Source organism: Taudactylus pleione, unplaced genomic scaffold, assembly GCF_031769625.1.
Source record: "Taudactylus pleione unplaced genomic scaffold, aTauple2 ptg000148l, whole genome shotgun sequence".
Lineage (NCBI taxonomy): Eukaryota > Metazoa > Chordata > Amphibia > Anura > Myobatrachidae > Taudactylus > Taudactylus pleione.
The window spans coordinates 2,241,226-2,258,420 of record NW_028284550.1 but is presented as its reverse complement, the minus strand read 5'-3'; the positions used below and the strand labels follow the sequence as shown (position 1 = coordinate 2,258,420).

General features: G+C 39.5%; 1 pseudogene; it reads right to left on the bottom strand.

Annotated features, from left to right (window-relative positions):
• Positions 1 to 1,330: 1,330 nt before the first annotated feature.
• On the bottom strand, positions 1,331 to 14,170 carry LOC148522288 (uncharacterized; annotated as a pseudogene).
• Positions 14,171 to 17,195: the final 3,025 nt, after the last annotated feature.

Here is a 17,195-nt window from a genome sequence, read left to right as displayed (position 1 = left end):
CAACCTGTTGTAAATAAAATGAACCGTCAAAGTAAAAATAGGTATTTACTAAAATAAATGTGATGCTTTCAAGAATAAAAGACTTTGATGAGTCCCAAGATCACTTAAATTTAGGAAATAAGAAACTGCAGTTATACCCTTATCTAATTTGAAAATTGTATACAAAGTGCTGACATGAGCTGTACAAATAAAGTCACCCTCCTGCCAGGTATAATCTGAAATTTTTCTAAGCACATTACCTGTATCCTTTAAATATGTGTTTGTGGTCTGTACAATCGGCTGTAGGTAAAAATCAACCATAGTCGAGAGATTACTGGTTAAACTATTACATACAGCAATAATTGGATGACCAGGAGGGTGAAGGGGGTCCTTGTGAATTTTCGGGAGCATGTGTAATAATGGACAATGGTTTTGTCAACTCATATTGATCATTTATCAACAAATACAGAAAGACAGCTACTATGTGTGGCTATTGTAGACGTTTGGAAGACTGCTGCACACTAAAGTTATTATACATCTAAATATCAAACTAATTTATTGTCTCTACTTTTGAAAAATTGCAACATATCAGCTGCTGAATATTGATACTGTTTTGTAAACATGTTGAATTAACATTATTTTACTTATCCTATGTGGGGCATCTTAAGGATAGAGATTTTTTATGCTATTATTGCATGCACTGTACATTTATTATACAGGCATTTTATATGTATATTTGTTTTTTATTTTAATTTCCCATTCATTTTTTTGTAGTGTATTTTATATTTGTGTACCGTACATTAAAGAATTATTTTCCTATATTCAGTATTTATTTTCCAATTTTCAATATACACACTGCATTCAAATATGATTTTTTTTTATTAATCCAAATTTATTACATATAAGTGCTATATGTATAATCTTTATAAATCACAAATTAATGACTCACGACCATGATGATGAAAACAGAATAGAAAATATGAATGAAATTAGAAAGATTTGCTTTCCTCCTATGGAGGGGTATTTAGGAGAGGCCAACATACACCCCAACAATCCAACAGTGTCCTGACAACAACAATTTTATAAAGTCAAAAGGGGTGTGGCTTCTCAGTTAGGGACAGTTGTCAGGCAGGAATTTTGTACAGTATAGCAACTGTTAACTATTTTTTTTAGGGAACATATATATATATTTTACATATCAAATTAATCAGAACAGACTGCTAGTGTGTCCTAGTCTTATTGCATTGCAACTTAGATGCATATTCGATAATAATCTGAATGTATAGTTGCCAGGAATCTCTCTTCTCTTCAGATGGCTGCTATTGATATAACATTGTTGAGTGTCCTGGAATTACTTTCTGCCCCTCAAGTGGTGATTAATATCCAGTTGTGAATACACAATTGCATCCTAAAAAATAACATAAAAAAAATATTCAATAAAGGCTTTATAAAATAATGTGTGAGTTCTATATCTCCACTACTGTTATTCCCATTTATGTATATTTGCCAATTAGCAACAATATAGAGTAGTATCCCTGGTTTTTAAAAATTTCCAACAACCTTTTAATGCTGTCAAAATGCAGAGTACAATTCCTCCTTCCTGTATATTGAATGCAATTCCCTTAGCCTCTTCGCCTTCTAAAGGTTGAACAAGCAAAACACGCATTGGCGTTTTCGCTGCACAAGAATGTTATCAGCAAAATCTAAATATTAATTAATTGTTATCAACATGGGTAATGATACCAATGTAATACAGGACCAGATTAACAATGGGGCAGATGGGGCTACAAGGTCCAGGCCTCCACATAGAAATAGACCCATCATCTTGACAGTATCATGATAAAAGTTGCCTAGCTGCTAAGTATTACACTTGTATTTCTATTTATCTCACAAAATGATGCAATTCTCCTACTTTTATGTGTTTAATGAGACAGTGTGGCTGATAGTGTGGGGTGTGTACAGGCCCACGTGGCACAGACCACACCCACACAGCACTGATCACGCCCACACAGCACTGGCCCCACCTCCTCTGCTACTCACTATACGTCTGAGCGAGACCGTCAGGCACAGATCTTATCGTGAATCACTGAATCGGACGGCTAGCACAGCGAGCAATAGACACAGCTTAGAGAGATAATAAACAGGTGGTGATCGTTACAAGTATATAATTCCTTTCTCCTCCCCTGCGATGCTCTCCTAATTGGCAGCTAATAGGTATAGGACCTCAAGCAGCACCAACAGAAGTCTTACACAACATTTTCCAAGTGTGGGAGGCAGCATCTCCTGCCCAGGATTGTGAAGACACCATGTGACCCCCATAATTGGAGCATTGTGGAGCACAGGTGAGAGATTATTTCTTATTTTAATTACCTCACCTGATTCCACCTGGAAATACATTGCTGTGTTTGAGAAACACAGGTAGTGGACAAAAAAAATGGAAACCATTATAAAATAACTTAATGTGTTGTTCCGCCACTTGCCACTAGTATGGTCTGAATGCATCGGGACATATGGATAGATTACCAGTGTCTGAATAGTGCAGCAGGGATGCACCACCATTCTTCCATAAGCAAATATCTCAAAGGAGATTTGACTTATGGCGGTGAAAAAACACAGGCTCAGGTGTTTTCCATAATATCCCTAATGTGTTCAGATCTGGAAAAAGAGGAGGCCACGTCCTGTAGCATCTGTGTCATGCTCATCAAACCACTGGGAGCAAATACATCCCCTCTACAACATTACAGAACCACCATACGCTTCACTGGTATAACAAGGGCTAAATTCTGAAGTTCTTCTTTCATTGATGCCACACTTTAACGTTTTCAAGAATATATTTAAGAATAATTAATCTATCCAAGCACCTTCCTCCAATGCTCGGTGGTACATTGTCCATGCTCACTGAGCTTCCAAATATACATTTCCAGGTGTGTTGCAGGGTTTATGTACTACAATTGGTCAGCAGTTGCTTGCCTTTCTGTCATTGCACTTTGAATAATTGCGTGGATATCATGATCTGGGAGAATGTCTTGGTCATGGAAGCCCTTGCCAAATGCAGGCTAACAGTCAGCCCAACAAAGCCATTATTACAGTCAACCAGGGAAACCCAGTATAAAACTCATACATGACTCTGAACATACTAGATGTCATTTACTTAATAAATGCATGAGCTGCGTGTAAGCCCTTACTTTAAATATGCTGGGTAACCCTAATGTACTTATTTTTTTGTCCACATCTCTATTTGAAAGTGAGAGGGTGTTCTGGCCACAGAGGGATGGACATGATTGGAAGAGGGGTCAGAGGTGGTGGGAAATGATTGGTTAGAGCATATCAAATCTTACGCTGCTCCTATCACTGTACCGGCCACGGAGGGATGAATGTGATTGGAAGAGGGGTCAGAGGTGTAGGGAAATGATTGGTTAGCTCACATCAAATCCTACGCTGCTCTCATCAGTGTTCCGTCCACAGAGGTATGGACATGATTGGAAGAGGAGTCAGAGGTGGTGGGAAATGATTGGTTAGCTCACAACAAATCCTATGCTGCTCTCATCAGTGTTCTGTCCACAGAGGGATGGATATGATTGGAAGAGGGGTCAGAGGTGGAGGGAAATGATTGGTTAGAGCACAACAAATCCTATGCTGCTCTCATCAGAGTTCCGTCCACAGAGGGATGGACATGATTGGAAGAGGAGTCAGAGGTGGTCGGAAAGGGTTGGTTAGAGCACATGAAATCCTATGCTCCCCTTATTAGTAGAGATGTGCGCAGACCCCCCACATTTTGGTTTTACTTCTAATTCATCATCAAGTTTTGGTTTCAAATGTTTTGGTTCAGAGTCGGTTTTCGTTTTGGATTTCTTTAAAAATGTTATAAAAACAGCTATAATCATTTAATTTGGACCTGTTTTTGTTCCTTTAGTATTATTAACATCAATAACATTAATTTACGCTCATTTACAGTAAATTTTGACCTTAAATGCAATGCAAAACTGGGACTTGATTCGTCTCTGTACCCCTTATTTGGGGTGTGTTCAGTTTTCAGGAAAACCGAACCCCACATCTCTACTCATCAGTCTAAAATACCTTGCTCTTTTCGAGTTTCACAGAGGCTGATTAATATCATTATTACTATTAGTATTAGTAGTAGCATTATTATTATTGACCATATTTAATGCTGTAAGGTGGCCAAACCTCTTTAAGCAACAAGTCATTAATATTTGTGTTAGTATTTGTTTTTTGTTTGCTTTAACATTACCTATTGTATCTTATGTTCTGTATGGAGAATGGCCCCCAAAATACGGCTATTTTACATTTTAAGTTTCTTCAAAACTAAAATGAAGGCCATAAGCTGAGAACTGTGATGGAAACGCGCACGCATTGTATCATTATTATTATTATTATTATCCTTATTTATATGGCGCCACAAGGGTTCCGCAGCGCCTTACATAGTGCACAAACACAGTACATAAACAGTTGAGCAGAACAAGAAAACAGTGTCATACAGTTTAAGACACTACAAGACAAGTACATGGTATATAAACACTGCTGCAAAAGAAGCAGGATGGCAAAAGTCACGGGTTAGGTGCTTTTGAGTATAGAGCAGATAATATAAGAAAAGAAAGGAGAAGCACAAGAGAAAAGAGGGCCCTGCTCATGAGAGCTTACATTCTAGAGGGGATGGGCAAACAGACAGGGGTGACACGGATGGGGTAGACAGTGAGCATGGGACAGAGGGTTAGGATGACAGATGGCTGGATTCCTATTTTACAGTATGTGTGGAAGTCATTTGAATTAAGATATATGCCACTGACATTCTACTTTAAGAGGCAGTATTTGTAGGTGTCTGTGGAAAGCCATGGCTGTTATATCAGTTTACGTGAAGTCTGACGGGTGGCTGAAGCCACTTCATGTGGGGCTATTTAGAGAGTTTGGTTAACGTGTGAACCAGCAGTCTCAGGTAAATGTAGAAATTGGTGAAAGTAGTTACTGTAAAGAGATGTTCAGATGTAAAATAATAAGTTGTGATCAACTGTGAATTCTATAAGGCACATTTATTGATTTGGAGGGTGATGGGAGACATGTGAGGTCTGCAGGATATTTATTCCATAGTAAATCCGCTGTCCGTGTGTGGGGCCTGGATTTGGTGATATGTCACCAGATAATAAAAGCAGAAGGATGGAGAAGTAGATATAGTTGTAGGTGTGTAAAAGTTTTTCATAGTGACACAATGAGGCTGTAATTGTCAATTTATGATGAAAAGAAAGCTCATTAGTTTTTAGAGGAGGTGAGTGACTCAATAGGGCGGCAGTGGCGGCAGTGTACCCAGAGAGGGGAGATGCAGGGAGAGTTAGGGATGTTATATCCTTAGAGAAAATACAAAGGAGGGAGTTGCAAAAAAGAAATGTGTAGTACATGGTGAGTTTTAGGTTTGTTATTTTTAGACAAATTTTAAAGCAATCAGTTTCTTAATCTGAAATTACCTTAGATGTTGGTCAATGTTTGTTCAACTGTTTGATTAACTGTTATGTTAGTACACTTTGTGCATTTAACCCCAGCTGCCCCTAGACTGAATATAAGGAGTGGTATCCCTTGATTAGGACAGGCTACAGCTGACTCAATTTTTGCTGATCAAAGGAGATAACTTGCTCTGAGTTGGAGCATAAACCAAGCCAGTTATATACCATAAACTATGCTTCACTGACCAATACAGACTATACAGGAAAAAAAAAAAAAAAATCTATGCAAGAGACAGTCAAGTACATTAAATCCACACACAATTGCAAGCATGAAGTTGTATGCAGAATATAGGTGCAATAAGCAGGATGGGACAGTCACGTACATTAAATCCACACACAATTGCAAGCATGAAGTTCTATGCAGAATATAGGTGCAATAAGCAGGATGGGACAGTCACGTACATTAAATCCGAATGTATCAGAATGTATCCGAATGTATCAGAATGTAAATAGCTATAGATGTTTCTAGGACAATTGTTCCAAATTCAAAAACATTTTCCCAAAAATATTTTCGCATAAAGTCATTTTAGTCTGTTCAAACAAAGTATCTGTGCGCAATTATATTTACCTCAGTAACGGTATCCTGTGACTTGGAGCTGCGAGTTTGACTATCTGGAATATAGAAACATACATAACTAATATAAAATATAGGGGTTTTCGCCCACAAATATTCTTTAATAAATATGCTCCAAGATGTGAACTAGTCATATCTTACAACTGGAAATGTTACCTACTGTAAGTTTCAGTGATAAAGTGCCAAAGGTTGTTTGCCTACAGTTTTTATATAGGTAAATCTGTCTGTACATGTGTGTGATGGTGATGGAGGTGTCTGGTTCTCTGGTTTTGTGTTTCAAAAATGTGTTTGTTACCTGTTTGCTTGTAGGTCCAGATGAGATGAGCAGACAGAGTTAGCAGCAGTATAAAAGTCACAGGCACAACAGGCATCAAGTATCTTTGACAATCAGAAGTAAAATCACGGAAGGGATCACCTATGGAATGAAACATTACATTATGGTGCAGAACACATTCCAATGGCCATGGTCAGATATGGGGCTTATTCTAAGGTGGGACCAAGGCAAAAAAAAAGATATAGTAACTGAGCACCTGGATAAACCTTGTTGCAGTATAAGGGGAACAAATATATTTATTTTTTTCTGCATGCAGGGTAAATACTGGCGGCTTTTGCATGTAGCCCGCAAATGCTAAACAGCTTTATTATTACACTGCAATTTAGATCTGAGCTAGGACACGCATAAATATAATAAAATAGTAAATATCTTTTTGCACAATGACAAGAGGAAATCCATGTTCCTTTCCCCAGTTTGCAGTTGAATTTTACACAAACATTTTGAAAATACTTCCCCTCCCATGATGCATTGTTACCTCTCTCTGGTATTTCCCAGAGGACACTGACAGGAGAGGAAGGAAACCAGACATCACAGGTCACAGGCTCCCCATGGCCCCAGGTGCCTCTGGGAAGTGAGAGGAGGCTCAGGAAAGTCCAGGTCCCACCTGGCTCCTCCATAGAGATCATCCTGCCCCTGTGATGTGCCCCAGAGATGTTCCAGGTTACATGGACTGTGTGACGAGCCCCACGTATCACACAGGCCAGCTGTACAGTGGTGTTAGGGAGAGGAGGCCGGGCAGGAGCCAGGAGATGGACTGAGCTGCTGGGTGTGGAGCTGTCTGGGAAGTAGATGGTGGCAGTGTTACATAAACTATATAGTGCTAATTACGTTTATACTGACTTAACAACATATGTTAATAAATATGGTCTTTCATTTCACATTTTGCTGTATATCACCAGTGAAAGCTGAATTGATTACACACATGATTAGTAGTCATCCAGCAGCATTGGCTTCTGAGGAACTGACCCCCGCAACCACAATGTCACCTTTTTAGTATGTGGTCATTTTCCATACATCCTAATTGGAGGGGAATCAATAATACTGATTCTATAAGTTATTCCTTGTGTTAGGGATGATCACAGGGCCTGATTCATTACAGATTGCTATTGCGATCGCTGCTGCAATTACACACGCATATCTGCTGTGAAGATATGCTAATGAATGCAATCACAATGCCATCGCACAGCCAGCATATAGCCGCCCACTACCTCCCACTTCCCGTAATACCTTGCAGCCCTGTATATACAAGGGGAACATTGAGTAACATCGGACACTCACACACAATCACAACAGGTCAGAACTGATAAAACAGGAATATGTGGACGTACATATTCATTCAGCAGCTCACAAATATAAGAATGCTTATGTTACTTTATTTTCCTGCAATGCAATTTAGAGCATATAGAAATGATTGAGAATATATATATTTGTTGTGCGAGTTGAGGAAGGCTGCACTAGTCGAATGTCCCTAGGCCTAGAGAGGATAAGGCCTTCCCTTTCCTCTCTAAAGTAAGCAAGTGTGTGTCTGATGCAGCAGCCATTTTGTTTTATATTTTAGCTAAAAGCATGTTAAATAATGTATTAAAAAGTATGTAGAGATTAGTGTTTTATTTCTCTGCAGGTGTGATTAACCTATACATATCTCCCCAGTTAAAGTGCTATATACGTTGTTTTAGCAATAAGAATTATAAGTTTCAAATGTATAAGTTTTAACATGTCCAGAACAGCTGACAGCAAGTCTCAGTAAGTATATAAACAAAGGAGGTAACTGAGATAGCATTTGTCTGCAATAAGCAGAAATGAAGGCTAAATGGGCGATCATGTCAGATTTCTACATGGGAACAATAAGATAACATGGAATTATGTCAATATTATGGCTAAAGCACAGATGACCAATGAGGGCCTAGTACGTAGAAATATTAATTAGATTAATTGGAGGTGTAAACAAAATTAGGGTATAAATGGCAGCAGAGAAAGAGGGAGGAGGGGAGCAGTCAGAGAACAGAGGAGAGAGAGCACAGAATGAGGGTTGGGGGTGCAGTTACCATTATGTATGTATGTAGTATTGACTGACTGCTATTCTGTAGTGGATGTCACAAATTTATTTTAGAAGTATTCCCTGCTGCTGTTGGTATAACCTATGTTTTTTTGTTGTAACTCTGCACTGGCCTAATGTATGTATGATTAAGCTGTCTTTAAGTAAAAGCATTGTCATTTATTTTAGAATCTGTGTTTGTGTGGAATTATTTCAGTGCTCTTTGTTACAAGTAAGGTTTGTAAGTAATCCAGAACTATTAGCGCGTTATCAGACCTTACTTAGAAATTGCTAACATCGTCGCACGCAGTAAGTACTAAAGCTGCGTATGCCGTCTCTGTGGCTAATTTATGCACGCCCAAGTAATGGCGTCCAAATGGACCTTCGTTTCTCCGACCACTCCCCTGTTATCACACCCAAACACTGACCTGACATCACTCACTCTGCAATGGTTTTGTATCTCCGTGAGTGATCGCAGAGCAATCGCAATGCTAACTCACGCACGCGCACTGCGATATATACGCATGCACAGTACGCAACAATCGGCCGCCTGTTTTGATACAACTATGCTGGGAGCAGTGATTTGGGCTGTAATTCGCCATCCCATAGAAGTCACTGCAGAGTTGAACAAAAATCAGACATAACAAGATTCGCGTTGCACACATGGAACTAGATTAATCCACCCATCAGAAGGCTGAGCTGTATACATCTCTGTGACCTCACAGTCCCTATCCATACGCTTGGTTTCTTAGGCATCGTCAGTTAAGAGATGTGCGGTTTGGTTTTTCCTGAAAAACTAACACACCCGAACTTTGGGGTTCCAAGCTGAATCGAGTACCAGTTCAGGTCACTTTGGGGTTCCAAGTAGATCAGAGTCCCAGATCAGGACTGCTGTAAGTTCAGAACTTGGATTTAAAAACAGAATCTCGGTTCTGGATTGCATGTAAACAGGTCCAAATTACATGATTTTAGCGTTTTATTAGCAATTTTTAGGCAATCCAAAACTGAATCCGCACCGAAAAACAAAACACAGGGGTCCGCGCACATCTCTACTGTAAGATAGGAAACTCAGAAACAGGGTCTCTGTGCAAGATCTTTGGGAAATCTGCTGTTTGTTGTACAAGGTTGGTCCCTATGCAACGGGGATCACTTGGGGTCCAGAGGTTCCATTATTGCACAGTAGATTATAGCTCTGCCACTGAAGGGCTCCCTACTCACAACTCCTCTTGTGGAATATTTAGTGCATGATTATGAACATGTTATTCAATATCTTACCTGCCACAATCAGAGTTGTCCCATTGCTAAATTTTTCTAAGATATACATTGAAGTACAGTAATAAACTCAGGAATCATTAGCCTGTATATTGTGTATCTCCAGCTTAGCCGTGTATTTATCATTTTTACAGGCATATTTGGGTGTATTATTATCATTTACACAAGATTTAACAAGCAGAGGAGCTTCTCCTGATCTCCAGCTCTTTCTGTACCATGAGATTTGAGTTCCAGCATCTAGACTTTCATCAGACAAACAGCTGATAACTGCAGCAGCATTAACACCCGCAAACACCGTGTCCTGCAGCTGGTACAGAACCGTCTGAGCGACAGTCACTGCAAAATAAAAGATCAATGTTACATATAAAATATTTCAATTACTTGTCTAATGGTAGATAGCACTAATGCATTATGGACCTCATTCAGGGGTTCATTCATCATATTAATTATCAGAGGATGGGCGCCCCCCGATTATTACATATCCAACTCGCTGAAAGTAGCAGCAGTGGCTACATATTCATCGGAGCAAATCAACATTGCTCCGGTGCAGAGGCAGCTGATCTCCGAAAGGAGCAGTGAAACTTAGCAGTGCTGAGTCTAACTCAGCAGTGCTTGTACACCTGTGTGACCTGGGTTTGATGCAGGCACACAAAGCCCCGGTGTTTGGCAGAAGGAGCCTGGACAGAGGCGGAGTCCTTCCCATATGGAATTAGCGGGGGTGCGGCAGCAAACGGCATCTGAAAATGGCGAATGTTCCCGCAGTCAAGCTCCAAAAATTGTATATTTTCAGAGCTTGATGAATTTAGGTCCCCATACTATTGTGGGACAGCGGCAGATGTACCAATTTATCTGTGGTTGGGATGCCGACACTCAAATTACCGGCACCAGAATCCCAACGCAGTTCAGGATGCCAAAGGTAAGCAGCGGGGTTGGGGGGAAGGTTAGGTTTAGGGGTTAGGCACTAGGGGGAGGGTCATGGCTAGGCGTTAGGCACTGGGGGGGAGGGTTAGGGTAGGGAGAGGGGGAGGTTAGGTACAGGCACTAGGGGGGGAGGTTAGGGTTAGGTACCAAAGAGGGAGGGTGAAGGTAGGGAGAGGGTTAGCATACCGACCAACAAGTGTCAGTATGCGAACCCTCTCGGAATTCTGACCGCCGGTATCCAGACTGCCGGCATACCATCCCCAACCCATCTGCAAGATATATATTGGCATCGGCTCTGCAGCACAGCCAACCAGATGTCTGTGAACTATGTAATTCACAGACGTATCTTCTGTACACACCTGCTGTCACACTTGCTATATGTTGATGGTAATATTGCTGCGGCTGTGATCTAATAGCAGGATTATAGAGTACTGAACACTCATTTTTAAAATATAAAGGGGTATAATTACTAAGGTGCAGGTTTTTAGAATTGGTTTTGTTGCCCATAGCAACCAATCAGATTCTACTTAACATTTATCTAGCACCTTCTAGAAGGTAATAGCTAGAATCTGATTGGTTGCTGTGGGCAACAAAACCACTTCTAAAAACCCGCACCTTAGTAAATATACCCCAAAGTGTGTGTGGTTCCTCCTCTGTTTGGTAAGGGGACGGCTGCTGATATGTTTATTAGGGTGGACTCTAAAGAAAATAAAATTTTATACTTGTGTAATGTTCAATTAGCATTCAACGTGCTCCAAGTGACTGGGGAACTTCTTACCGACATTACGGCCACTTACTGTAATGTGCGCGAGTTGTGCACTGTGTTTTGCGCATCTTTTGCGCTCGCAGTGAAGCCACGCCCTCTGCTGTATACCTGATGTATCCGCCCCTGTTACTTATACAGGGAGGCTGGTGCATGCAGATCCAACGGACGATGTCCCTGATGACGCGCAGGAGCGAGCATCATCAGCGACATAGCCGGTACACACTGGCCAATGTGGACGCTATGTGACATATCGTCTAGTGTGTACACGACTTACCTGCTGTATTTATATTGTGTCTGGGGTCAGGTTACCGTCACCTCTCTGCCATAGAAGAAAGAGAAGGAACACATGTTGCATTGTACATGATTATCTGGACTTACCCAATCCTCTTTACACAGCTGGTGAGTGTTACACTATAGTGGGGAAGTGTTACAATGGCATTTACATAGCATTTCTATTGTTCTCACAAAATGAGGCAATGTATATTTACCTTTACATATTTAGGGAGACATTGGGGCTGATATTCCAGGAATGCACACGCCTACATGACAATAGCCACACCCACACAGCACTGGCCACACCCACACAGCACTGGCCACACCTCCGTGACTCAAAATAGGCCCTTTGACATTTTCAGTCCTAGGCCCTTGAGACCCTTAATCTGGCTCTGCTTGTGATGAGAGAGGGGTATCAGACAGTAGCAAAAAAGGTTAAACCAACCTGGGACCTTCTATTATTGGGGAGAATGACAGTGACAATTCCCTATTGCTTTTAATTATTGCCATGTGGTTGGGGTCCAACAGTTATTATGTAGACACCATAATGTTGACATGTTCAACGTGTAGACAACCAAAATGTCAACTGGTACATAATTGTTGATGCCCAATTTTAAGCCTAACACTAACCCCAGCGCTAGCACCAATCCCAACTCTAACCCAAACCTTAGCCCTAACTCTATCCCCAACCTGAGCTCCAACCTCAAAAATTCTATTGTTGACATTTTGACTGTAAGTATATTTCAATTGTAAACATATTTATTGGGTAGCCATTTAATTTGTCAACATTTTTTCACTGTGTTGAAATTTTGCAGGTTTCAATCTGTCGGGTGTCAACATTTTCATCATGTATACATTATGATGTCGACCTTTTGACATTGTAATTGTTGACAAAGTGACTGCATCCCAGTTGATATATGTTGCATACATATAGGTTGCATTATTCCCTAAAAGTGCCTAAGAATCTCTGGGACGGCCTTTCTAACCAAGAATAGATAATGGAATGGAGTGGGCTGGTGTGGGCGCTTCTGGGATCAAAGCTGGCCTAACAGAATGACCGTGAGTCCCTTAGTTTGTACTCACCCAAGGATTAATAGATATGCAAAGAATGATGTCATAAATTAAAGACGCTAAACCCAATGAACTGGAAACAGGTGTATAGTAAAATAGCTAGGTTTTATACGTGGATGTCATATAAAGATACAAAGATAATACAACGTAAAACAGGATTCAAACAATCAATCGGATCCAATACCGAGGAAGATACATCAAAAACATAAAGATGTCCAATGAAGTAAAAGTTGCCAAACAATAATGGACATATGTATTGGGGCAAATGCCCTTGGGTATTTACACACACAAATATATTTAAGGGATGTTTAAATTGATTGGTGCATATTTCCTTTATGTTATGCATAATCTTTGCTTGTGTGAATACTGAGATAACATTCTAGTGGTACCTCATACTCTTTATATTTACATCTATAATTATCATACAGCAAACATAGCTGACCCAAATTTGTTTCTGCTGCATTTTTGATCAACCATTGTGCCACACGGCAATAATATTTAAGGATGCTATTATTCATTTTTTGCACATCTTCTTTATGCTATGTGCAATCTCTGTTTGTGTGAATACTACAATTATTTTCTATTGGAACTCCATACCCCTTTATAAATCAACATATAAAACAATAGAGCTGATTAATGTTTTTGTGCTTGCTGCATTCTGATTAGCCATTGTGCTGTTACAATATATACCATTTGAATAAGATAATCCGATATCAAGGTGGATATATACACCACCACATCTTATTGCTTTTGTAATATCACTTAGTAATATTTCACTTAGCTTCGTAAGATTTGAGATATTACTTTTTATTATATGTTTATATACTTGTGTTCTCTTTGTTCTCTTTTTTCTTGTTCATACCCCTCCACTGCTATTTTAACAGGGGTACACATTAGCAGGTTTGGACCTACTAATGTATTTTAATGTATACTTAATAAAAGTTAATTATTAATATTATTAATTTTTTATATACATAATTTATACTAGAGTGCCCCTAATATGAGAGTTTTTTTTTCTCTTCCCCCATTTATCCAAGTTGGTTTCCATACCTTTCCAGATGAAGACAATATCGTCTATATAACAGCTCCAGTAGAATAGATTTGTCTGATATGTTTCTCTAGGATAGATTTCCTTCAATTCCCAGTACACTAAGAACAAATTTGCATAGCTGAGCGCAAAACGTGTCCCCATGGCGGTGCCCCTCTTCTGTAAATAATAGTCTCCATCAAAGAAGAAAAAAATGTTTTCCAAGATGAACTTTATGGATTCTTTGATGAAAGTTTTTTCTGCAGGAGTATAACTGCTTTCTTCCAGGAACCAGGATATGGCTTCTTCACCTTGTTGGTGTTCTATGATTGTATACAAAGACGTAACGTCTGCTGTTACCATCCACATATCTGGTGGCCAAATGATGTTCTGGAATTTTCTTATCATTTCTCCTGTGTCTTTGAGATATGATGGATTTTTAATGACCAGTGGTTGCAGTAAGTGGTCAATAAATGCTGACAGGTTGGACTTCAGACTTTCCAGTGCCCGCAATTATGGGTCTTCCCGGGGGTGCTGTGGTGCTCTTGTGAACTTTGGGTAAAACGTAGATAGTGGGGGTGATTGGGTTCTCTAAATTAATAAAGCCATGTTCATCTTTAGCGATATCTCCTAGTTTTAGGTGTTTGTTGATCAATTTTTGGAAATTATTTTTGATCCTCAAGGAGGGGTAATTTTTTAATTTCTGATAGGTGGTGTCATCTGCCAGTTACCTGAGGATTTATTTTTTGTAGTCTTCTGTGTTGAGTATGGCAATGCCACCCCCTTTGTCGCAGGGCTTGATGATAAAGTTCTCGTCTTCTCTGAGGTTGACGATTGCTTCCTGTTCCTTTTTGGTGAGGTTCCAGTTGATCTTTTTCTTTATTTGTTTGAAGTCATCTGTGACTAGTTTTTGAAAGGTCTCTATGAAATTCCCCTTGATGTGTGTAGGGTTGAAACTGGACTTTTTCTTAAATTTAGTGTTTGTTGTTTCCATCAGACCTTGAGAAGGGGTATGGTGTATGGTTTCCTTATCCTGATTTTCCAATTTCTTCATCTCGAAGAATTTTATTAGAGAGATCTTCCTGATAAATTTTTGAAGGTCTATGAATTTTCAAAAGCATCCGGAAGGGATGTGGGAGTAAATTTGAGACCTTTTTTAAGGACTCTTTCCTCAAATTCTGTGAGGGGTCTTGAGCTTAGGTTGAAGATCACCGTCTTGTCTCTGTTCCAAATTGATATTCTTTGAAGTCTGTTTCTTAATATTTTGGGATTTTTCCTTTTTTCCGGCTTTTTCCTCTATTTCTTTTTTTATTGTTATAAGTATTTGAAGCAAAGGAAGTTGTATATATTTTCTTTTGGGTGATCATCTTTATATTGGTTCTTTTTAACGTCGTCTTCTTTGGTCCGACCTTTCTTCCTGAAAAGGAGACCTAATTCTCAGTGGTGTTAGAAATAAATCCATTTCTTCATGAATAGAGGCTGCTGTTGCTCCAGTGTTTCTGTCATCTTCAGGTGAAATTTTTGCAGGAGGCCATCTGTCTATTATCCGGGTGGTGCTTGGCGATTTTCTTCTGTTGTATGTGATCTTCGAATAGGTGTTCTCTCCTTTTAAGCTTAGATGGAGACTGGGTGTTTCTTCGTGATTTATAATATTCAGAAAACCTGTTCCTTGATGTATAGGGTTGATGTATGACACTTTGATTCCTGAATGGTCCACCATTACGATATTTCATGTTGAAGCCAATATTTCTTCTTGGTGTGTGCTGACTGAAGTGATCATTAGTGGGGTGAAAAGACTGTAATTTGTTTGACTGATGATATGATGTATACCTAGTATTCTGAAACAATAATTGTTTGTGGGGTCCTTGTTGGAATTGATGGTGGTATGATTTATTTCTTCTGTCCAAAACGTCTTCCTTTGGAGTGCTTGGGGTGGACAGATGTCGATCTTGGTTGGAAGATGGATTCCTGTTCTTTTGGGGTCTAACATTTCCAAAATTATAATAGTCAAAATCCCTCGGCAACTTTTTTTGTTTTTTCTTCACGAGTTCTTTGGTGCTTTGTTCCATTTTTAAGGAGAGTTCTTTTTCCAGGGTTTCATAAAGAGGTAATACTTTGAAGGGTTGAATTAGGATTTCTAAGGTACTGATATGGTCTTTAATATCAGTGAGTTTTTTTTGTCCTCTCCTCTATTATGAGGTCAATTAGGACAAAGGAACATGAATCCAAAATTTTGGACCAGTTCAGGGAAAATTCCTCTGTGGCATCAGTGAAAGAGGGATGTTTTTCAATCCTAAGGCCTTTGGGTATAACTTTCTCGGCCTGGTATTTTTCCAAGGTGGCTATTTCCCACCATAATTTGTTCTCCTTAATGAGCCACTCGCCCATACATACATTGGTGCATCGCGGTCTCCAAATTATTGTCATTCATCAGAAATTCTTCTGAGTTAAAGTTGATGGAAAATGCATCTTTCATTATTTTGCTTCTTTTGCTAAAGTGGTTCAACATGATGCTGCCCTACCAGCTCTAACTAAGGAATAAAAAGTTTAGATAATGGAATGGAGTGGGCTGGTGTGGGTGCTTCTGGGATCAAAGCAGGCCTAAAAGAATGACTGTGAGTCCCTTAGTTTGTACTCACCCAAGGATTAATAGATATGCAAAGAATGATGTCATAAATTAAAGGCGCTAATCCCAATGAACCAAGAATGTTTAGAGGGCATGCAAGTTTCACCGTACACTAATTCCTGGGACTTTGAGCTAAGATGGCTGGTGTAGTTTTGCAGGATGTACTGATTTGTTGGAGTACAGCACATGGGGAAAATAGAACAATGGGTGGATGGTAATTAGGCCTCTTATATTCTGATGATTGAGAGACATTGTTTGGAACCATTTTCTCTAAACTTCATAGAGCAAACACGGCTGACCCCAAGAGATCAAGAGGCTGAGGATTACTTAGATTACATTAGATGTAGAGGAAGGGCTTGGAGATGCCACCACATGTCATAATGTAGTGAGCAAATTGCTGCCAGGTGGACTGATAGTTTGGTAGACATCAACTAATTATTGAGTAGAGCAGTAATATCACCATTGCCCTCACCATGGTAAACCTTAGGCTCAGTGTTTCCACTTTTGGAGTTTTCCTGTCTTTTTGCAAAGTTATGGTATACTGTTTCCACCTTTGGATTTTTTTTTTTACTGCAATTAGTTGTGTCAGATCTCCTGTTATGTAATTACCACAGCATCTTAAGAAAAAATAAAAGTGTCAGAGAATTTTTCCTGGAAAATGAAGAAAAAAAAACTGGTAGAGACCAGGAAATCTGAATTTTTGAAAGTGGAAACACCGCTTACAGTAGGTCTTCCCAGAGCAGGAGAAAGCCAACACAGCTGCAGTAAATAAAAAATAAAAACTGCCTTATACATTTTCTCACTAGT